This window comes from Macaca nemestrina, chromosome 16, assembly GCF_043159975.1.
Source record: "Macaca nemestrina isolate mMacNem1 chromosome 16, mMacNem.hap1, whole genome shotgun sequence".
Lineage (NCBI taxonomy): Eukaryota > Metazoa > Chordata > Mammalia > Primates > Cercopithecidae > Macaca > Macaca nemestrina.
The window spans coordinates 22,561,695-22,583,994 of record NC_092140.1 but is presented as its reverse complement, the minus strand read 5'-3'; the positions used below and the strand labels follow the sequence as shown (position 1 = coordinate 22,583,994).

Here is a 22,300-nt window from a genome sequence, read left to right as displayed (position 1 = left end):
CACCACTGTGTCCATATTCTGTCCAACAAGAAGATAAAAACCAAGAGAAGTGAGATGAATATGTTCTCTCTTTTACAGAGCACAACCCTGAATGCGCACATCACTTCTAGCTGCAAAGGAGCCTGGGAAATATAAAAATCAAATTTTCATTGCAAAAAATATGATATTAATAAAAACAAATAAATGAATCAGTAAACTGTGTATCAGGGAACAACAGTTTTTGCCACATCCTGACCTTTTGACCACCAAAATATCTGGTGTGCATCTTTCTTGTCATAAGAAAAGTACATTCACCTCTTGTCCAAAGGAAAAAGGAAAAAAAAAAAAAGTCCCAGACAGGTACTGCACCCAGATCAAAGTCCAGGATCTCTGAGAGAGAGTCTTCTCCACAAATTCCATATGTTGTTTTTCCTGATTAGGAAACTATGAATGAAAAAGAAAGTTATATGTCCCCCATCGTTATTTACACACACATGCTCACAAACTCAATAGCAGATAATGTTAGGAACAAGATAATCTCTGGCGCATAGCAACAATCAAATTTTGCTGGGAAGACTGCTGCCCTGACAGATGTGTGGTTCTGGGCTGGATAAGCCCATCTGGCAGCCCCGAATTCCTGTACTCCTAATTTTATATTCAGGAGCTTCTTTTTTGTCCTTATTCTCTGTGATCCTATCAAAAGTAGGAAAGAAAGGGGTGTATGCTTTTCTTATGGGCAAACCTTTTGCAGTCTGTTTTCTACTAAGTAGGTTTGGGTCTTTGAGGGTTAATTTAGAGCTGAAATCATCACAGGCTTTTCTAGGTCAGGCTTCTGGTTTCTTTGCTGATAATAAATATCTTGTGTTAGTATCTCTTACCAAATTTCTAGAAGTTTTAAGCCTGAAGAGTTTTACTTACTAGCCACTCTGCTGTTAAAATTTCCCTCCTCTCTCAATTGAATTCTGACTCCCTTTAGAACCTAAAAGCTTCAGGAGGAACCCAACCTCTATAATCTGATCTCTGTTACTAACTGTCAAAAATACACAACAGGAGAGAACCTCAGGGTCACAATCTTATCTCCTATTAAAACTACCTGCTCGGAGCCAGCCGTCATCACTGCTTCGATTGGGGGAGATATATAGTTGGTAATGGTTGTCTTTTTCAGCTCTGCAAAGCCCAAATTACTGGACCTTCATTCAACATAGAACATGAGATTCTTGTGGCTACTTTTTTCTGTCTTCACCAGCATCTAACACCCAGTATGAATCTTAGCAAGTGTTCAGTAACTGATTTTCAGTGAACTTTAAACATTCATTACCTCCACAAAGTATTTGAAAAGAACCAAATGAGTTGCAGACTTGGTGCAGGATGTTTGGAGAGATCTCTGTGGCAGTAACTGCTAGGAAAATCCTACAGAGGGGGTTGGATTTATGCAGAACTTTCCATGTCACAGAACTTTTCAAAAAAACGTTAGTTGTATTATTTAACCTTCAGATCAATCCCACGAGATGATACATTGCCAGTTTACAAATGACAAAACTGAAGTTCAAAGCTTTCTCCCTACTGCTGCTCAGTCAGTAAGATAGATAACTTAGATTCAGATCCACTTCTTCCAAATTTCAAAATCTTCGCTCCTCTCATTTTCTATAACTGCCACTTGTGATTAACAGGCCAAAGGGAAATGGGGAGAATATTCTAAACACAGGGAGAAGCCATGGTCAAATTACGCAGAAGGAAGAAAGAAGAATGTTTCTTTCTTCTTTCTGGATAAGAAGAGAATTATGTATTTAGGTCAGCTTGGATGGGGCGGGGGGGTGTTGTATAAAAAAGAAGAAACTAATGAGAAGTTAAATTGAAAAAACCTTGACTTCAAAAGGTATTTTAAGTATTTTGATAAGCAATGCTCCTTGAATGTGCCTTCATTTTGCTGAATTTCAATACAGAGTCAGTGGTGTAATAGCAAGTGTTCATTTTATGAATACATATTTTAATGCTTGCCCTCTCCCTTTTATGAGATAATTATTGTTTGATTATCTGGAAAAACGGTATGCTATTGTTCTTGCTACATTAAAAGAAAAACTTAAAATTTTGTCTTATTAAAATATAATTCACGGTTTGCCATTTATTTCCTTTATTCATTTTATTGCTACTGCTACAAATAACATTGAAGTAAACAATGTTTTTCATTTTCTTTGAAAAATTCTTTAGGAAAAGTTATTCTATTCAATCTCAGAGGGTAGAATAATGGCTTGTTTTTCCTCTGAATGCCTTTGTCTAACATAGGAAACATAAAAGAAGCACAAATGAGTTGATTGTCTTGGTACCCATTTTAGGAAGCTCGTTATTAGTAAATTCATTATTATAGAGGAATTTCAAAAGAAAAAAATAGGGTATTTGAGGGTCGCTTAATTAAATAAATGGATCTTGGTAATAAGACTTTTTTGGAAAGATAATGTATTTGTCAGACTTATTTAGATGAGTTTATTTAATAAATATCCCCAGGAGATGTTAGTTCCTCTTGTATTTAATCATGATGGGTTTCTATACATATCCTGAGGATATTAGGGAATTTCCTGTTCTGTTAATGGGCTGCTCCAAATTTTCTTAGTTTCAGAACTGACAGAGATCTCATCCCAGCCTTAATGACTATTTAAAGAATACTGACTGGAGTAGGTGATTAGCAACAGGAAATAGGATTTATGTAATTGAAATGTATCTCGGGTCAAAAGAGACAGAAAGGAGGTAAGAAAGATTGCAAGATCTAACAGTTTTTAACTTGCTATTGGAAATAAAAAACTGAAAAGGGATATCTCTGCTCTTAATCAGTGTTATCACTTTGCTTCACTTAAATCTCCATTTTAACCCTACAGTTTTTAATACTAGCTCATGTAGGCAAAGCAATTTCATTGTGCTTTCAAAGTGGGCCAGTCACCATAAACCAGTAAAAGTCCTGGAATTTATAAAATAGATTGAAAGAATGTATTGATATGGTCATCCATCGAGCAATTCACCAATAGCACATAATCACATGTGGCATTTTTCAGCGGAACACCAATTATCTAAAACCATGTAAAGCGAACAAATACGTTTTGTTTTCATATATACATAGTTACAAGTCAAATTGCAGGGCTAAACTTTGACCAATGCAGTGACAATATAAAACTTATATGATCCAAAAGTGGAAAATAAAACACAAGAAAGTAATAAGGTTTATTATAAGTGTGGATGGTAACATGTTGAGAATAAGTTCAGACTAGAATCAAATCAAATTCAAATAAGACAATGCATGTAAAACCACTGGATGTGCTCTACAGCCTTTGCAAACATGCATTAAATTGTCTTCAATCTTGTTCAGGTTCAAGCAGGCACATATAAATAGACAAAATAATACATGAGAAATCATCATTGCTTTTATTTCTCAAATTCAATCATTCAGATCCTTTGATGATCATTCTGCTAAGATGAGAGGTAGGACACAGAATTTCTACAGCAACTGAAGTAACAAAAAGAGCAATTCAAGGGCTTTTCTCATGTTCTGCCATTGAGATAATTTGAAGGAAAAGTGCAGGCTAAAAGGACTCAAGGTGGGATTCTCCCAGCAAAATGCAGAAACAGAGACGGCCGACTGCAGGCAGGATATAGTAATGGAACAAGGAGAATTTCAGGTGTGTGTCAGACCTTTTTAAATCCTCCTACCCTGCTTGCGGGCAACGACTTTGATAGATTATTCATAGATTATTTAATCTCTCACAGTTTCAGTTTCTCAATCTCTGCAAAACCAAAGTGACCTCGTGGCAAACAAAGAACACAAGTTAGCATTTTCCTCTTTTGTTAAGCCTGCCCATTATACCACATATGACCACGAGAAGACATCTATTAATGGAGCTAACCTGTGTATAAGACATACCGCAGTACAATTGTTAGCAGTCTCCCAAAGTTGGAAAAACAGGAAAATACATTTTTGAAGGTCCAGGGTCTGGGCTGGGTAACTTTAAGGCAGAGAAATGCCAGAAACGGGCAGTGTTTACTTTGATTGCTAAACTTAGCAGTGAGATGATCTTGAAGGGAGTCTTGAGGAGCAAACTGTTAGTCTTGATAATAAGTTGTTTAGGGCTTTCCTGGTCTTATCTTTCAGGAGCCAGTAATTCTGGAGCATGCAGATAAGTTATTATTGCTCGGTCCCAGCATTGTTTAACATAGGGACAGAGAATTAGTTAGGCTCAATTGTTGAGCCTCACATAGCAATTTTGCCTTCAACAATAGAGTATCTTTTCTAAAAAATTATTTTTGTTTATCTAATTGCATTAAATCGTGACTCCACATCAAATTAACTTATACTGTGTAATATATAACAGGGACTTCTTATTCCTGATTTTAAAGCAAAAGCTTTCTGTAATTCTGCAATGCACTCTTGAAACTATGTAATAGTTTTACAGTTTTCATGATTTCTATTTCTATTGTTTTTAACCTTAATTTATTCCTTCTAATGCCCTTTTTTAAATGTTGTAATTTCTTGCATTGAGTGATTAAAGATTTTGATTATTTTTGTTTATTATACCAATGGATTTATTTATGATAGATTTTTCCTGTGAGCACTGATTCAGCTGTAACCGTAAGTTCTTCATTAATTGTATTTTGCAGGTTGTCATAAATTTGATTCCTTATGACCCAAAATTTCTTTAAAAGAGTTGTTAAATTTTCCTTTGGCATAGTAGTATTTTTTTTAACTTTTGTTGCTCATATTTATTATTATTTTTAGCTAAAATTATACCCATGGTTTGGGAGAGGCCAGGAGTGAACCTTCAAGCCCAAACTGGTCCAATTAATTTGTTCCTTTCTTGAGGAAATGAGGAACTGGACTAGGGAATTTTTCAATGAAACAAAGAATGACTTAAACAAGGAATAGGAAACACTCAGAAAGACTGGCATTGACTGAACTTATACACAGAAGGAGAGAACAAATATATGCATGGAAAATATCTACTGCTTACTTTTAGCCCTCTAGTCTCCAGCTTAGGCTGTTCTTGGAACCCAACTGAAACTCTGACTTTGGATTTCATGAAACACCTCTGTAGCACCATAAACACAGCTCCCATTTTACCTACACTGGCCTCAGGAGATTTCTCTTAATTTCAACCTGAAAAGACCAATAAATATACAGTGGAAATGTTTCTGTTGCTATAACAATTAACAGTCCAGCAGATCAAATAAAGCCTGGGCCAAATTGAAGATATCACGTAGAACTGGCATTCAAAAAAGAATTTTAAGGGTTGTAAGAAATTCTGCGAATCAAAACTTTCCAGCAAGACATTTAAATCTAGAAAATTAGCCAAAGAAAATCAAGGATAAGTAAAAAACATGTATACAATTAGTTTATAGTCACATTATTTATCATTGTAAAGAATGTCCCAAAATTGGAAATCATCTACATGTTCAATATTATGGAATTCATCAAATATTATAAATTACTTGACATTCCTATAATTTTAAAAAGTTGCAGTGATAAAAGTTTTATGCAGATCTACCTACCTAAATATGGAAGAATTTCTTTGAGTAATCAAAGGAAATAATGCAAATCATTTTGTAAACGTTCCCATTTTTACAAGAAAGGACGTGTGTGCACACATTTGTGTATGTGAACTGAAAAATATTGGATGGATATACAGCAACATTTTATGAGTTATTATTCCCTGCTTGGTGGACTAAAGGTAATTTTACTAGCATTTTTAAAAATTGGTATTATTTATAGTAAACATATACTATGTAATTATAAGAAATAACCTATTTCATCTTAAGACAAAAGAAAGGAATGTATGTGACCAAAGAAAATATTTTTTGCTGAGAAGAAGGCCATAAAAACTCAGGCATTATGAGATAAATAGGAAATGGAGTCAAAGGTCAAATCTTGAGGCACTGGGAAAGACCTCATTGCCAGGTAATGAGAAAGAACTACTAAGGATCAGGTTATTTCTCTCTTAGTAACTGCTCTAGACAAGTAAGTAGGGCAGTCTGGTAAAGGGTAGAAAAAGAAGTTCATGTTTGATAAATAGATTTTTATTATTGAAGATCCTGAAGAAAATGTTTAGATTTTCTTCCTGGAAAAAAAAAAAAAAAAAAATGATAGGAATGCTTTGCTGTGTTGTCTTAGCAATTTACATCACTTTAAATTAACTCAGCAAGTCATCCTTTGCCCTGTGCAAATCTTCCAGGCGTCCTTTTGTATTTCCTTTGCCCTTTTCTCAGCCCTGTTCTTTGTTGTATTGTTCCAATAGGAACCAAAGCAAGGGCCTCCTGAGTCCTCTAGCTTGTTATTTGGCTGATCAGAGGCCTGGCCGGAAAGGGAAGGAAGACAGAACATGAGACACAGTGTCCACTCCCCGGGCAGGCTTCCCGCCAACTGAGGAAGATCCTGCTTCTCTTCACACAGCATTTTTATGCTGCTTCTCCTTACCCCTTCCAATCTAAGCATGACATTCACCCCACAACCAGTTCTGCACTGATCCCCCACGGCTTCCTAACCCTCTGCCCTCACCTTACTAAATAGCCCTTTGATGAAACTCTTCTCAAATTACCCAGTGTGTAACTAAAAGAGTATAACTGGATTGTTTGCAACACAAAGGATTAATGCTTGAGGGGATGGATACCTCATTCTCTATGATGTGATCACACCTGTATCAGAACATCTCATGTACCCCATAAATATATACACCTACTATGTACCCACAAAAATTCAAAATTAAAAGATTTTTAAAATAATATAAAGTTACCCAGTGTGGTGGACCATCTGCTTCCTGCAATGCACTCATCAATACAGACATTGGTCTGTAAAACAGATGAGCAGGACCTACCGCCCTGTTCTTTATACAAAATGACTTCATCAACTAATATTCATCAGCTTCATGGTTGCTCGTGGAATGTAATTACAAATGAACCTGCAGCGGACCTTGTCAGTATTCTGCCTGTAACTCTCACATCTCTTTGCTCATGTCTTTCATTTTTATTCTCTGAGACAGCACTTGCTCTCTTTGTCGGAGGCCTACCTCCATCTGCCAGAACCCTTCTGACAACACACAGGAAAAAGCAAACATGCCTAGAAATGTACATACCCCCATCATGACTCACGGTGCAGTTGTAAATACTTCAGCACCCTTGTCTCTGATGGGGACGATTCTAAGTGACTGGCCTTATCTCCAGATCCTCTTTGCTGGATTGAGCCACAGATGTTTTCCATGGAGTATAACTATATAATACAAGCTTGCTTGGATTTCTTCCCTTTCCTTCACTTCCTTTCCCATCTCTGTTTCAGGTCCCCGTCCATCTACATGTTTTTCCTGGATATATTTCCTAATAAACCATGTTCACCCAAATCCTCATCTCATGGCCTGCTTCAGAGCAACCGCAATCTAAGTCAGGAATCATATCATATACATTAGAAAATAGTTTTTTTTAACATAAAATGATAGCAAAAATAAAAAATCTCGTATAACCATTGTAAAAAAAAATAGACATGTCTAAAAGAAATGCGTGTCAGATAAATTTAGTTTTTTGATCAATTGTGATTTAATACAATTAATTTTTGGCCTGGTATCAATTTTCTAAAAAGCACTGCTCTGGAGAAAAGTGAAAGCATATCCCTTTCTCTGACGTATTTTTAATGTTGAGATATTAGATTCTAAAACACAGACTCTATGGACTCTAATGAGATCACATTACCCATTGCTAGGGGGTGTGGCACTGACAAGGATAAAGAGATAGCATTCTGCTGGCCTTTCAGAGACCTGGAAAGAAAGTAGTAGGTGCTCAGTGAACTAGTTACACTTTGAGAGGTCTGCTGATAACCATTTGTCCACTTCCAGGGACCTCTCAAACCTGATTCATCTTCAATCTCACCAGGGAAATACAGTCCTCTTTGTAAAATCAGAGTAATGAATGGAAAAGAGACCAAAAAGATATGGTTCATTATCTTCCCATTTCAGCCTTTACTTTGACAAATGAGGTGACCAAGTACAAACGTGTAGGAGGTTTACACAAAACCATTCAGCTGGTTAGTGGAAGGGCAGGGACTTAGATCCACGTGTCCAACATTCTAGCTAAGCGAGTTTCTTCAGCTGATACTACTGATTCCACTTTTGAAATTATTCAAATATCCTTCAAGAGTCTGAGAGAAATGCACATTTAATCTTTCACAACTTTTTTTCTTATGTAATTATTGCCATTATATCAGAAAGCTAAGTGCTGATTTTATCAATTACCAAAGTTGATTGAGGTTGGTTCTTTGTGAAGTCATTAGAAAGCTTACCTTATCAATTATGAACCTGACTTCAAGATGAGGGATGGGGGATGTGGGTCACCCTCCTTTTTCTCCCAGAAGGACTGAGGTGTCACCATCCCACTTCTAGAAAGGGAGCCACGTGTCACCAACAAACCAACAGTATTAAGGAGAATGTTTAACATAAAAAGTCATGTTTTATAATAAAAGTCAATAAAAGGAACAAAATATTGAACCAGTTAATGTCTTCTCTAATCATTTCTTTTTGTTCATTTACAGAGTAGTAATGATTATTTTCTCTGCCTTAATTTCTAAGCAATTTCTCAATTTAGAATGAATTAACTGGAAGAATAGTTGCTTCTTTCTACACATACAGAAGATAGTACACATGTAAATAACTTTTTCAACAAGATATCTTGATAAATCCACGTACCTAAATTATTTCCACTGGTACATCATTACTATATTTTTCAACATCTAATAAGCAAACATAAGATCTGAAAATGAGTTCTCCCTGCGTACTTGCATCTATTACAACGAATATTGTGTGTGGTTTGGGTTTTGGCTGAGATAATTGTGACATATTTATAAAATTCATTCTAAAAAGTTTACATGCATGCTAGTGGCTATTAGTTAAAAGTAGGAATACATAGCACATGATGGTCTCTTCACAGAGCAATGTCAATAATACAGTTTAAAGATATTTCACAAATGCATTTAAAAGGTGTCAAATTATGTTTGTACTTTTGATCAGTTTAAATAGCATACATATCTTAAATCTAGGTTTTTAAGTCTTTTGTAAAGCTTCTTTTCTAAGAGAAGAGAGACGCCTATTAATGGAAGATTTCTAATCATTTATAAATTAAAAAGCAGAAATGTTACACTGTCCCGTAAAAACCTACACATTCTATTTCTGTAAAATTTGCTTCTACCTATACGCCAAACTAACACTATTTGTCAGAAGAGATTATGGAAGAAATAATTAATTTTGAGAAAAAACTATTAGTGTGAACAAAATAATGCTACTTAAAAAGCAATTGCTTCATAATTAGAGCCATTCTGCACAAATCTAATTCATGTTTGTTGTTTTTGTTACACGTATACACAAAATTATCTTTGAAATGGACCACTTACCATCTTTTCCGACATTAACCCAACCAGCAGACTTGAGCCTAACATGAGAATTCAAACCAAATTCACCTCTTACCAGCTGTGTGACCTTGGGCAAGTTACATCACCCCTCAGTTTTCTCATCTGTAGAATGGATACGTTAATGAGAGTAACTACATCATAGCATTGCTGTGAGGGTTAAAACGAATCAATACAAAGAAATATTTAGAAGCATGCCTAGCACAGAGTGACATTATATATGTTTTTACTATTATTGTTATTCCCAGTCCACAGGAGGCACTCAGTAAATATGTGTTAAATTAAATGCCTCTGCCAAATAAAACAATACATAGCAGCCTCGATCAGATAAAATGACACAAAATATTCTCACATTTATTAAATACATAATTTCTGAGACAGAAATTCAGAAACTCTGTTCCAGAAATTGGTATTTACAAGGCCAGGAACCGTTTGTGCAGTGTTATCTGTAGGTCTCTGAGAACACCATATCCCTCCCACAAACTGTTTTAGGGCCTGAAGCCCAAACAGTACTCCCTTGGCTAAATCTTTGGAAGTCCTTTTAAAAGGCAATTTTTAAAAAGCAGAAGAGGTGGTGTTACATATTAAAACATAACCATTTAGGGCCGGGCACGGTGGCTCATGCCTGTAATCCCAGCACTTTGGGAGGCCGAGACGGGCAGATCATGAGGTCAGGAGATCGAGACCATCCTGGCTAACACGGTGAAAACCCTATCTCTACTAAAATACAAAAAAAAACTAGCCGGGCGTGGTGGTGGGCGCCTGTAGTCCCAGCTACTCAGGAGGGTGAGGCAGGAGAATGGCGTAAACCCGGGAGGCGGAGCTTGCAGCGAGCTGAGATGGCGCCACTGCACTCCAGCCTGGGCGACAGAGCAAGTCTCTGACTCAAAAAAAAAAAAAAAAAAAGCCATTTAGAACAAGGTGAGGTGTATTTGAACACCTACTGATACTTTAGTCGTACAGTTTATAAGATTAGTCAACTAGTTTTAGACACATTCCGTGGGATATCAGTGAAAGAACAAGGATACTAATGGGAGAGTTCTGGAAGGACTCTGTTATAAGGTGGGAGGAATAAATTGCCTGTTTAACATTTTTTCAGAGGCTAGTACACCTCTGTCATCTTAAAATGCCATCAATACTAGTTTAAACAAGAATTTTCAACCTCAGCACGTATGTGGTAGTGTGTCTAGCTTTTGAAGTCACTGACAAAAAGATCTGATAATGTTCCATGTTATGACACTTCCATTATCTCACAAAATACTTTCTTGCTTTAAAAAAAAAAAAGTGGTTCCAGACTTCAAAGCAAAAGCTTGTCTCCACCTAACACTGAAGGTTTCATTTATACTGTGTGCTGAGTACAAACTGCAGTGCAAAAGTCAGCCTGGATCTGTCAGTGACACAATTAGGAAACCTGACATAGGGTCACCAGGACACAGACTGCTGCTATGTAAATTTAACCTGCTACATTCAAAGGTGGAGGAAGAACTTAGAAACTACTGTTGTGCTATAAGAAGCAAATGGCACCGATTTTCAGTACACACCTACTGAACTAATTCCAAAAATTCACAATCCCTCAGTATTACTTTGAGTTCCAGGATCTGGGTTAATACACTCAGGGCATGCGTTATAGCACGGAATGAAGGTTGGAATATAAGTAGTATCCCATCTGATACTTCTATGGATTAACATTACATATATTTGGAGTGGTGGATCCATAATTAGCATTCTTCTCCTTCCTTCCCAAGATCAGATACGATAGACACAGGAGTCAGATTGATGGAAATGAATGCGCCACCTCTCTTACCGGAAGAAGCTAGCTCGGAGGACACATGGCAGGTGTGCTGACAGATGGCTTGCTGACACTCATGCGAATTGAACTTTCACACACACCCCTAACCCCAGGATATGGCAAGAAGCAAAGTCAACTCTACCAGTTATGGAAGAAAGCAGACCACAATTAATTTTCACTACAAGTAGGCAGTTTCCACCTCCCTCTGCCCTCAAGAACAAAAGGGAAAAAAATAAGTCAAACACACCACACCAGTTCCTTCTTTCACTAATGAATTAGAAAACGCATCCCTCCTCATATGAAGAGAGTTCAGGGATTTTGCTCTAGCATGTGGTTTTCAGCCGGGCTGCAGATAGACTCCACAGGAGACTTGAAGAAATGCAAGGAGATGCTCCTGGCATTTAGTAGGTGCGCGTCAGAGTTACCAAACATCCTGCAAAGCACACTACAGTCCCAGCCAATGAGGAACTCTACTGCCTAAAAGACAATAACATTCCTGTTGAGAGCACTTCTGGGGAGATTTCCACAGGAAAACACGAGGAAAAAGGAATGCATCCCCCTAGCAGTATTGTAGGTGGGCATGTGTGTGTGCACATGCAAGTCTGCATCTTTGGGGACACAGCTAAGTGAATTCTTGCTCTGTCTCTTTTTTTTTTTTTTCTTTGAGATGGAGTCTTGCTCTTATTGCCCACACTGGAGTTCAGTGGTGCAATCTCAGCTCACTGCAACCTCCACCTCCCAGGTTCAAGCGATTCTCCTGCCTCAGCCTCCCGAGTAGCTGGGATTACAGGTGCCTGCCACCACGCCCAGCTAATTTTTGTATTTTTAGTAGAGACGGGGTTTCACCATGTTGGCCAGGCTGGTCTTGAACTCCTGACCTCAGGTGATTCCCCCGCCTCGGCCTCCTAAAATGATGGAATTACAGGCGTGAGCCACCGTGCCCGGCCAAATTCTTACTCTTTTTTAAAAATTTAAGGTGTAATTTATATTCAATAATAGTCACTGTTTTTAGTAAACAATTCTGAAACAATTCTGAGACTTTACTGCCACCAAGATATAGAACAATTCTATCTCCTCCAAAATTCGCCCATGACTTTTGAAGAAAACTCCTCCTACCCCAACCCCCAGCCACTATTAATCTGCTTTATGTCCTCATAATTGTGTCTTTCCCAGAAGACCATATAAATGGAATCATACCTTTGAATCTGGCTTCTTTCACTCAGCACAGCACATCCGAGATTCATTCATGCTGTTGCATGTATCAAAAATTCATTTCTTTTTATTGCTGAGTAATACCCCATTGTGTGAAGGTACCCCAATTTGCTTATTCATTCCCTAGTTGAGAGGCCATTCATGTAAACTTCTAACCTTTAGAGATTTTGATTGCAGGTAAGATAAATATCTTTCAAGAAGCCATGTCCAAAACTGAACTTGCTGAATCTCTCTCCATATTCTCTCTTGACACCTTTGGGAAACCATTCTGATTCAGGTGAGGTAACTCATTGAACACAGGTTTCTTGTACATGCTGCCATCATGTCATTTACTACGCTGTAATTGTCAATTTCTCCCAACAGGCTTGAATTCACTGAGGTAGGTGTAGTGTCTCATTTAATATTTTTTATCCAGGGCACAAATACAAGGTTTGGAGCATATAGGGTGTTAATATTTATTGAATAAATGCTTGAGCAAATCAATGGCAAGTGAATGAAAACACTCTTATCTGTGTCTTATTTATGTATTTTTGAACCAACAATATATGCATCTGTGCAGAAGTCTATACTTGACTGTTGGTATCTAAGAGGAACTCAAAGTTCCCCTCTGCTTTTCTCTCTACACCCTACGCATGCACACACACACACCCCCACACCTACACACACTCACACCCAAGTAGAAATGTAGACTTCTAAGTACGTGATTGTTTCTTTTGCAGCCACATTACCCTCTAAGATTTACCAAGAAAAGATTTAAACAGAGACCAAGCCAGGTAGGTGTGGGTGTCTTATAATAACGTCGTCATAGGCAAGAAATGTTGGCACAACCAGGGAACTCCATCCTGGGCTCGATGGCCCTTAATTAAATAAGTCAAGCTGTCTCCTCTGCTCCTCCCCTCTAAGCCCGCGTCCAAATCTCAGCTCCCTGAATCATAGTACTGAGATGGCAGGAAAAGATAGAAAAGCTAGCAAGAACGTGGGGGTACGCCTCGAGCAGGGGCCAGGTCCCATGCAGAGACCGCCTCTGGGAGGCTCTTGCCTACCCTACAGCTCTGGAGAGAGAGTGGAAAAAGTCAAAGGGACACCCAAAACGTTTACCTCTCTCTTCACCGCATGAAAACTGGACCCCTGAGAATTGTGGCCGGAAAACAGACCCTTGCACTTAACCTGCACTTAATAAAGGACTGAGAAGGAGACAGAGAGAAAGAAGTGCCAGTTAGGGGTCAACAATCTAGTCTAACAATCTCATTTTGTAGATGAGAACAGCCTGTGGTCAGAAAACTTCTTTAGAAGTTAGAAAAGCTAAATTCTTGATCTCCTTCCATCGCTAATTATTAGTAATGAAACAATCTTGAGCAAGTCATTTAACGTTCCTGAACTTCATTAAGGAAAAGTCCCATATTCCATGCCTACCCCATCGATGCATTATTTCAATGAAACAATATATTAAAAGTACTTTGAAATATGTATGATATTATCATGTTTAGAGTGCTGCTATCAAACAACTCACTTGGGATAGCACTTAGAAATATCATAGATTCAAGGATAGACTATGCCTGGGACTGAAATGAGAAAACCTTGATGAAGCCTTGCCTTAGTTCTGTTACCAACTGGTTCTGTGATAACCAAAAGGAATCTTTCTCAGCCACTTATTTTTTTCCCGGGCATTAGACAGGAACACATAAATTTCATTTAAAACAGTGTAGAAAAATAAGTATTAGCCACATTTTATAGGGTGAGAAAATAAAACTTACAGTGGGTAAAACCTTTGCCCAGGAAACAAATTATAAATGGTAGCTTTGGGATTCAAATCTTGGTCCACTTGATATAAAGCTTGTATTCTTCCCATTATCAACATTTCTAGGCTGCAGTTATTTTATCTGAAAAGTAAAAATGAGAGAAGATTTGAAAATCTACATTATCCTTTACAGGTCAGAAATATTTTAACCTTTAATGATTCTAATTTTAAATTTTGTATTTCTCTCTTATATCCTCTTAATTACAGAAATTTTTTATTTTTCCCTTCTACTCATCATCTCAGTTCCTGATTTTATAACCATGGGTTACAGAAATTTTTCTAACTCAGTAAAGTGAGATATAAGTAGTTTAAGCTACTGCCTTCATCTTCACTCACCTATCACTTTAAAATATTTTGAAATTTCATGTAGTTCGTTTGGTCTTTATCTACAATTTTTCAAATGAGTTTAAGTAAATAATATAAACATATTGCTAAATCTATAAGACATGAAAGTAACTATTGCAAATGTATCTCCTAAAGAAAATCGTGAGCTTTTTTTTAAGTTAGTTCATGTCTCACTGAATGAATATGACCAATAACTAGAATGAGTCTATACATTAACTGTAAAAAAAAATAAAAAATAAAAAAGTCTAATTTTCTAAGAGATATATTTGCAATAAAATTTTACTTTCATTTTTAATACCTATTTATAGATTTTAGAATGTATTTGTGTTGTTTACTTAAACTCCTTTTTAAATTTTTTAATGTCAACCAAAAAGAACTACATGAGCTTGTAATAAGTAGGTGGTAATAGAAGAGATCTTGATAACAATATCACTTACTTTGTAAATTTCTTCTGAATGTTATACCAAAATTGTATATTATCAGGAATGATTTTAATAGCATATCAATTAATAACTCAAATATTTTGTTTTTAATCACGTTGAAAGCAAATTTTGAAACCACCTGACCTGCAAAGAATATTTTGCCCAGAATTTACTTTCTCAGTATCTGAAAAGTATCCCAGAAAAGCTTTACCAAAACTTAGCAAGTGGCTCTTAATTATAATGGTAGCTCTTTTACTTGGGGACACCTTTTTTTAAAGCAAGTGTACAGAAAGGAGTTGACATAGAACTTTCAAAAAAGCTACCCTTGTTCAGGCACGGTGGCTCACACTTGTAATCCCAACACTTTGGGAGGCAAAGGCAGGTGGATCACCTGAGGTCAGGAGTTCGAGACCAGGCTGGCCAACATGATGAAACCCAGTCTCTACTAAAAATACAAAAATTAATGGGGCATGGTGGCATACACCTGTAATTTCAGCTATCCAGGAGCCTGAGGCAGGAGAATAGCTGGGACCCGGGAGGCAGAGACTGCAGAGAGCTGAGATCGTGCCACTGCACTCCAACCTGGGCAACAGAGCAAGACTCTGTCTCAAACAAACAAACAAAAAAGCTATCCCTTTGAAAGGTCTGCCTGCAAAATTGGCTCATGACTGGCACCTGGGAACTTAGATTTTGAGTGGATTCCCACCACCATTAGATGATAATAATGGCTTATGATTTCTAAATTGTTTATGCAAACAATATGGCTTAGGCTGAACACCTGCTTTCTTTCTGGCAGTCTGGGATTTGGGTACATGACAGGCAGCAGGTACCTAGGTGATCAGCCCCCAGTAAAACCCTGGGCAGTGAGTCTCAAAGAAGCTTTTTGTGGCAAACAACAATTCCCAAGTGTTAGTGTCACTTGTTGCTGAGGAATTAAGTGTGCCCTGGCTCCACTTTGGAAGCGTGTGCCTGGTTTTCTCAGGACTTCGCCTCATGCACGCTTTCCCTTTGCTGTTTGTGCTTGTACTTCCATTGTAAAATATTAAAGCACTGAGTACAACTATATGCTGAGTCCTATGAGTCATCCTACTAAATCATCAAATCTGAGGGTGGTCCTGTACCCCCAACATACATAGTATAGTCAGAAAAAGTTGGAAAAAATTAAAATATAGTTATTTCAACACACATTTTCCAATGCAATATTTTTATTATTTTTCATCTTAACTTTTGTAAAATATGCTTTCATATTTTGAAACCTTGAACTTGCATATTTTGGTTACTTCATTTATGGAACATTTTCACAATATAGCCTAAATGGCAAAATCATTCTTATTACCAAACAATTAGCCAAAGCTGACTAAGGAATAAATCATCTTGCAATATTAATTACTAGAGGTTATCTCATCAAAATTAAACCAAACGAGATCCAATATATTTATTTTATCCAAATGTATAATATTAGAAAAAAAGAAGAAAAACATACAGCTTCTCTTTACTTTATAATGAGATAAAATATAAAATTAATACATGATATATAGCTAAAATTAAAGGTATTAATAAAATTGAAAATATAAGTTATGGTATTCTTTGAAAAATGTTTATATGGAGAGATTGACATCCTGGATTCAATTTTATAGAATAACTGAATAAGAACCAACTATCAAATAAGAAATAATTAACTTTATACATCATGATCAAACTTTTCTAATGTACCAATGAAAGAGAAAAGAATATAATGTTAAAATGAATCCATCCATGAGCTAGCATATAATTTTAGACTTTGTCTATAGGTGGCAAAAAAATACTAAATATATAATAAAATGAAATAAGATGAGGCTGCAATTGCAATAAATATTTCACAGTATGACTTATTTTGAACTTGAAAGAAATCATAATAAAGTTTTATCTTGGACTTTTAGCCAATGTATCATGAAAAATTTAATAGTCCTTGAAAATATTCCAGTTAGAGTTAAAAAGTCAATATGAATAATCTGTTTTGCTTTGACTTTTTGAAAGTACTTTTGAAAGTTTTCCAAGGGTGAATTTTGAGAACAGTGAAAAAGAATAGTTTATGATTACATATACGAGAAAAATATTTTTATTGCTCAGTACATCTTACTGATATTTACTTAGCTGTGTTTTAATCTCCTTCAAGAGTAATGCATTTTGTACAACAGGACAAAAGAGGAATGAAATAAAACAAAACAAAACTTTTGAATAAACGTGGCCATTAATCCCACAGTGCAATTCTACCAAATACCTGAATCCAGAAGATCCCACACAAATCAAACTACCCTGCTGTCTGACGCCATGCTATATGCTTAAGAGAACACGTATGGAGAAAGAACAATGAAAATCTCTGATGGTTTCTTGTGCATTGATCAGTTGTCAAAAGTTAAAGGGGTCATTCCTTTAACTTTTCGTTTTAGTATTGAGGGTGCCTAAAGCACCATGATAAAATTTGGGGTATGGTAGGGTGCCTTTCTTTGATGAAATGGAAGAATTATCGCAAAAACTGTCACAGATTAATTTTAGAAAAGAGGTCATATAAAGGTGGAGAATCTGAAAAATATTCCTTAAAACATCTGGGTTCCCTTACCCCTTAGAAAGTTTTCTTACACTCCCAGAATTAACAGGTCAATCCCAGTTTGAAGATCACTAGTGATAAAAATTTTTCCTGAATATCCGTAAGATTTCTTTCTGACTTAATTCCCAGGTCTAGTTGCAAGTGGAAAAATGTTATGGGTAATATATGATAAACTTGGAAATGAAGGCGTTCACTTAACTCACATGCTAGGCTTTCTTTCTAATGATGCTTTCTGTGGTTCTTCTTTGTAGGATTCCATACCACCCCAGCTCCAACTTGCCAGCCATTTTTAGTGTGTCTTGTCAGTCTAGGTAGCAGCTCTATTAATCCACTGATGACCGTAATGTGATTTGCCTTGTTCAAGAGATAACAGCATTATTAGATATAGGATCTTTAACAGCAAAAATATACACCCGAATATTATTGCAGTATTATTATTTGTATTTCTAAATCTTATTATAAATAACATTATAAAATCCACATAAATATATGCATGTGCAACTTGGAAAAAAAGTGAGATTTTGTGTTTATTATGTTGAAACTTAGATTCTTTCATAGAAGAACTCATGGAACTTAGATAAAAGAAAAAACTTGAGAGCTACTGGTTTAGGAAATAGAAAGCCAGTTTGGCAATAACCAGTCATTCTACTTTCTTCCCTTGGCCAGTGATCGCTAAATTTTAAATCATGATTTTTCTGTACTTTAATCAATAATTATTCCAGGCTAGAAATGAAGTGTATTATTATTATTATTATATTTCTAATAATATGCAATAATAAGGCTAGACAATCATCTGGCATCCAGAATTAGCATGATCTGTCTCTAAAATGGTTGATGCAGTGAAATAAATGAAGTAACCTAAGTGAGTTTACACAGAGATGTACTTACGTATCTAGAAATAAAACCCAAAACCAATTTTGGTTCAGTCATTTATCATCCCACCAAACCACAATTCCCTCTTCTATATTGTTTAGGCTCTTTGAACCACCAGTCCTTCAAAGTGACGTATTTGAAATAGATTTCAGAAATTGACTTTCACTTTGTTCCTCATAATGTGATATTTTGAGCATGACTAGTAATGGCAGAGAAAGAAAAGAAAATGAAAGAAAAGAATAGAAAAGAAAAAAGAGAAAAAACTGTTATTGTGAAAAATCTGGACACACGAGACTATCATGTTAGGTAGATTATTACATATAAAAATAACCCTACTAAAAGAAAGAAATAGACTCATTACTGCTTACAACATCCTAATATTACATTATATATATACACACACACATACACACACATACATATACATATACATATATATATATATATTTTTTTTTTTTTTTGAGATGGAGTTTTGCTCTTGTTGCCCAGGTTGGTGTACAATGGCACAAATTTGGCTCACCACAACCTCTGCCTGCTGGGTTCAAGTGATTCTCCTGCTTCAACCTCCCGAGTAGCTGGGATTACAGGCATATGCCATCATACCCAGCTAATTTTGTATTTTTAGTAGAGATGGGGTTTCTCCATGTTGGTCAGGCTGGTCTTGAACTCCCAACGTCAAGTGATTCGCCCGCCTCAGCCTCCCAAAGTGCTGGGATTACAGGCGTGAGTCACTGCACCCGGCCACATTATCATATTTCTTTTAAGAAAGCTTGCTATACTAACAAGTTTATCCACATAAAACAACAAAGTTAGCACCACTGACAAATAAAACTGATAATGTTTACATAAATCTCTGATAGATTACTAAAAAGGTCTAGAAAACAACTTTCTATTTAGTTTATATTTATAATTTGATCAAATGCAGCCTATGTAAAGGAACTATTATGTGTTTCTGTGCATCACCATAATTCAGCTATAAAGCAAATGAAACTGGGAAAAACTATGCATTCTACCGGAATTTTATTTCACTTCTTTTGCTTTATTAAGCACACTCTTATCTGGCTTTTTAGGAACCAATTCTTTATCCAGGATGGCAGTTTCAGGAAATGATGTATAAAGTTTCTGCGTATCTCTTGCTTAAAATTCCAACTGGACACTTTTACAGTTTCTAAAGGATAATTCAGACCAATCTTATGCACAATACTGTGCACTTTTTTCAAAAGAACTGATATTTATGTGCTTTGCCAATTTCTCAGAAACCACAACTATCTGAATCTCTATGAAATAAATAGGGAAAATTTATGAAACCATCCACATTTTATCTACAAAGTCAAATGAAAATATTATGGAAACCCTGGGATGTATAGAAAAGTTGGGAACTGTGTAGGAAGAAAGGTTGGTGAATTTACTTGAACTTCTTTTTCTTGCAAATATCCAATGGCGTCAACACACGGTGGGTATGCAGATACTAAATAAGCTGAGAAAACCTCCAAATATTTGAAATTCACATATTTCCTCAGCCCTAAGTTCCTCTGAGAATTGTACTTAGCTCAGAAATGCTTGGGAATGCAGCTCCTAATTCCCCCTGAAGAGAAGTTTCTTTCCATTTTGATTTTCTCAGCCACAAACTAATCATTCTTAATTGTTCCCAGCTGTGATTCCTTCTCCCAGCGGTTACTTCCTGCTGGTATCCAAGTAGTACAGAATCCTGCAATTTTGTTAAACTCCAATAAATACATGGGAGTTTTGTGGAACCTAATTCATGATACAAGATTTCAAGCACTGTAACTATCAAGTAAACTTTCACTCAGCTTTGAAAACTGACCACGTAATGAAGACCACTCTTTGTTACAAAGAGGCGACAAGATAGCAGGCAATTAAAAGTTATATTTTCTACTATTAGGGAGTATAATGGAATAATATTTATATATTTATTTGTAATATGTGTATATATGTGTATGTATTTGTGTATGGACATACATGTTAAATTATTTGTAATACATTGAAAATAGTTTTCACATATGTTTGGGGTATTTATTTAAATTATTGTTATAGCAACAAGAAATAAAATAACATTTCAGGACCAAATGACACTGTCTTGAAACAAAACACTCTATAACAACACGAAGAAAGTAAATCAAAATAGGAAATATTGACACATTACGATCTGCATAAAATCAAATAATTGGTTCCTCCTTACATGTTTACGTTTTAATCTCAAAAACAAATATTTTTAAAAAAATTAAATCCTTGTTATCAGAAGAGCATTTAAATTGTATCATTGAAAAGATATTAGGATTTTATCTTTTCTAGTTTATTAATGTTACAAACTCAACCATTTTGTTGGTATTAATGAATCAATCCTTTTTAAGTTATTTTTAAACAAAGAAAACAAAGCAACAAAAAAACATGATTAGAAGAAATTAAGTACATGTGAAAGTGATTTAAAAAGTGACTATAGGCTTTCTTATTAAAACCAGTGAATCTGAAGTTTCAGTTAATGAACCACCATTCATGGCTATTAGCTTCACTAATAAACTTTGTTACTAGGGAGAAAATTGAGGATAATAAAAACAGCATTTCAAAGCTTGAGAACAGGTTGTCATTGACAGAAACCGTGCAAGTTCAAAATGCCTCAGAAAGTTTGCAAAAAGACATTAAGAAACGCACAAAAATAATTATTCTTCTGCACCTGTAGCCTTAATGAACTCATTGGCTATTTCAACATACTACAGTTAATTTGTGCTCCAAATAATACTTACCATAGCATCAATGTGCTGAAGGAAGATTAAGATGCTAAGCTATGTAGGTTATAGAGTTTTACCCTAAATAACAAAAAACAAAAAAAGGTAAAATATTTACACATTTTAGGGTAATATGGAGAATTTCTTAGTGTTATTTTTATTTCTGAAAGCAATTTCATAAATAATAATTCAAGGTGTGCCATATTTACACTAAAACTCAAGAAATGAAAACACAATGTTCAGACAGAAATGAAATCTGGAAAGACTAAACTGAGAGAGGATTGAGTAGTTCATGCCATATTAATGCCTCCGCAAAAAGCAAGTAGGAAGGATAGATAAAATATAATAATCACTTATCTAAAACATCGGATTTCTGTGGAAGCAACAAAAACTAAAAACGAGTATGTTAGACATGGGGAGACTTTGGAGAAATGAGCTGGTGATCTGCCGCCGCTAGGGCATTTGTTATGGCTAGAGCACCAGGAAGAGGGAAAGAATGTGGTTTGGTCTAGGCAGAAAGCCGCTATGTGGAGAGCAGAATCAGCAGAGTGTTCAGTGGTTGTACAGAGCTGGAAAAACAAGACTGGAAAGTTAAGTGGCCTCAAACATACATATTATCCCCAAAACTGGATAGGAAAGAGACAGAAGAGGTAATCCAAAAACCTTGATAAAGTAAAGCAGCCAAAGATAAATATAGAGGAAATAAACCTACAAAAAGATGCGCTGCAGGCCGGGCGCGGTGGCTCACGCCTGTAATCCCAGCACTTTGGGAGGATCACGAGGTCAGGAGATCGAGACCATCCTGGCTAACACGGTGAAACCCCGTATCGACTAAAAAAAAATACAAAAAAATAGCTGGACGTGGTGGTGGGCGCCTGTAGTCCCAGCTACTCAGGAGGCTGAGGCAGGAGAATGGTTTGAACCCGGGAGGCGGAGCTTGCAGTGAGCTGAGATTGCACCGCTGCACCATCTTAAAAAAAAAAAAAAAAAAAAAAAAGATGCGCTCCATCAAATGTCATCAGGAAAATGCAACTTAAAACCATGAGATACCACTACACCTATTAGGATGGCCAAAACCCAGAAGAGTCACACCACCAAATGCAGGAGAAGCTGTAGAACAACAGAAACCTCAT

At 36.2% G+C, this 22,300-nt stretch overlaps 2 long non-coding RNA genes across 3 annotated transcripts in view; both read right to left on the bottom strand.

Annotated features, from left to right (window-relative positions):
* Positions 1-6,017: 6,017 nt before the first annotated feature.
* On the bottom strand, positions 6,018-10,176 carry LOC139359204 (uncharacterized). The gene is made up of 3 exons (XR_011615110.1): positions 10,160-10,176; positions 8,279-8,374; positions 6,018-6,307 (listed from the first exon to the last, which is right to left on the bottom strand). It is a non-coding gene; the product is annotated as an uncharacterized lncRNA (long non-coding RNA).
* A 3,948-nt stretch (positions 10,177-14,124) lies between these two features.
* Positions 14,125-22,300, bottom strand: part of LOC105477168 (uncharacterized) — a 143,758-nt gene continuing 135,582 nt past the window's right edge. Inside the window, exons 5-7 of one of the 2 annotated variants that reach the window (XR_011614680.1) lie at positions 18,439-18,622; positions 17,754-17,904; positions 14,125-14,278 (exon numbers count right to left, since the gene is read on the bottom strand). This is a non-coding gene — a long non-coding RNA (uncharacterized lncRNA). The remainder of the gene's footprint in view (positions 14,279-17,753; positions 17,905-18,438; positions 18,623-22,300) is intronic. The other variant, XR_984510.3, reaches the window with a different exon arrangement.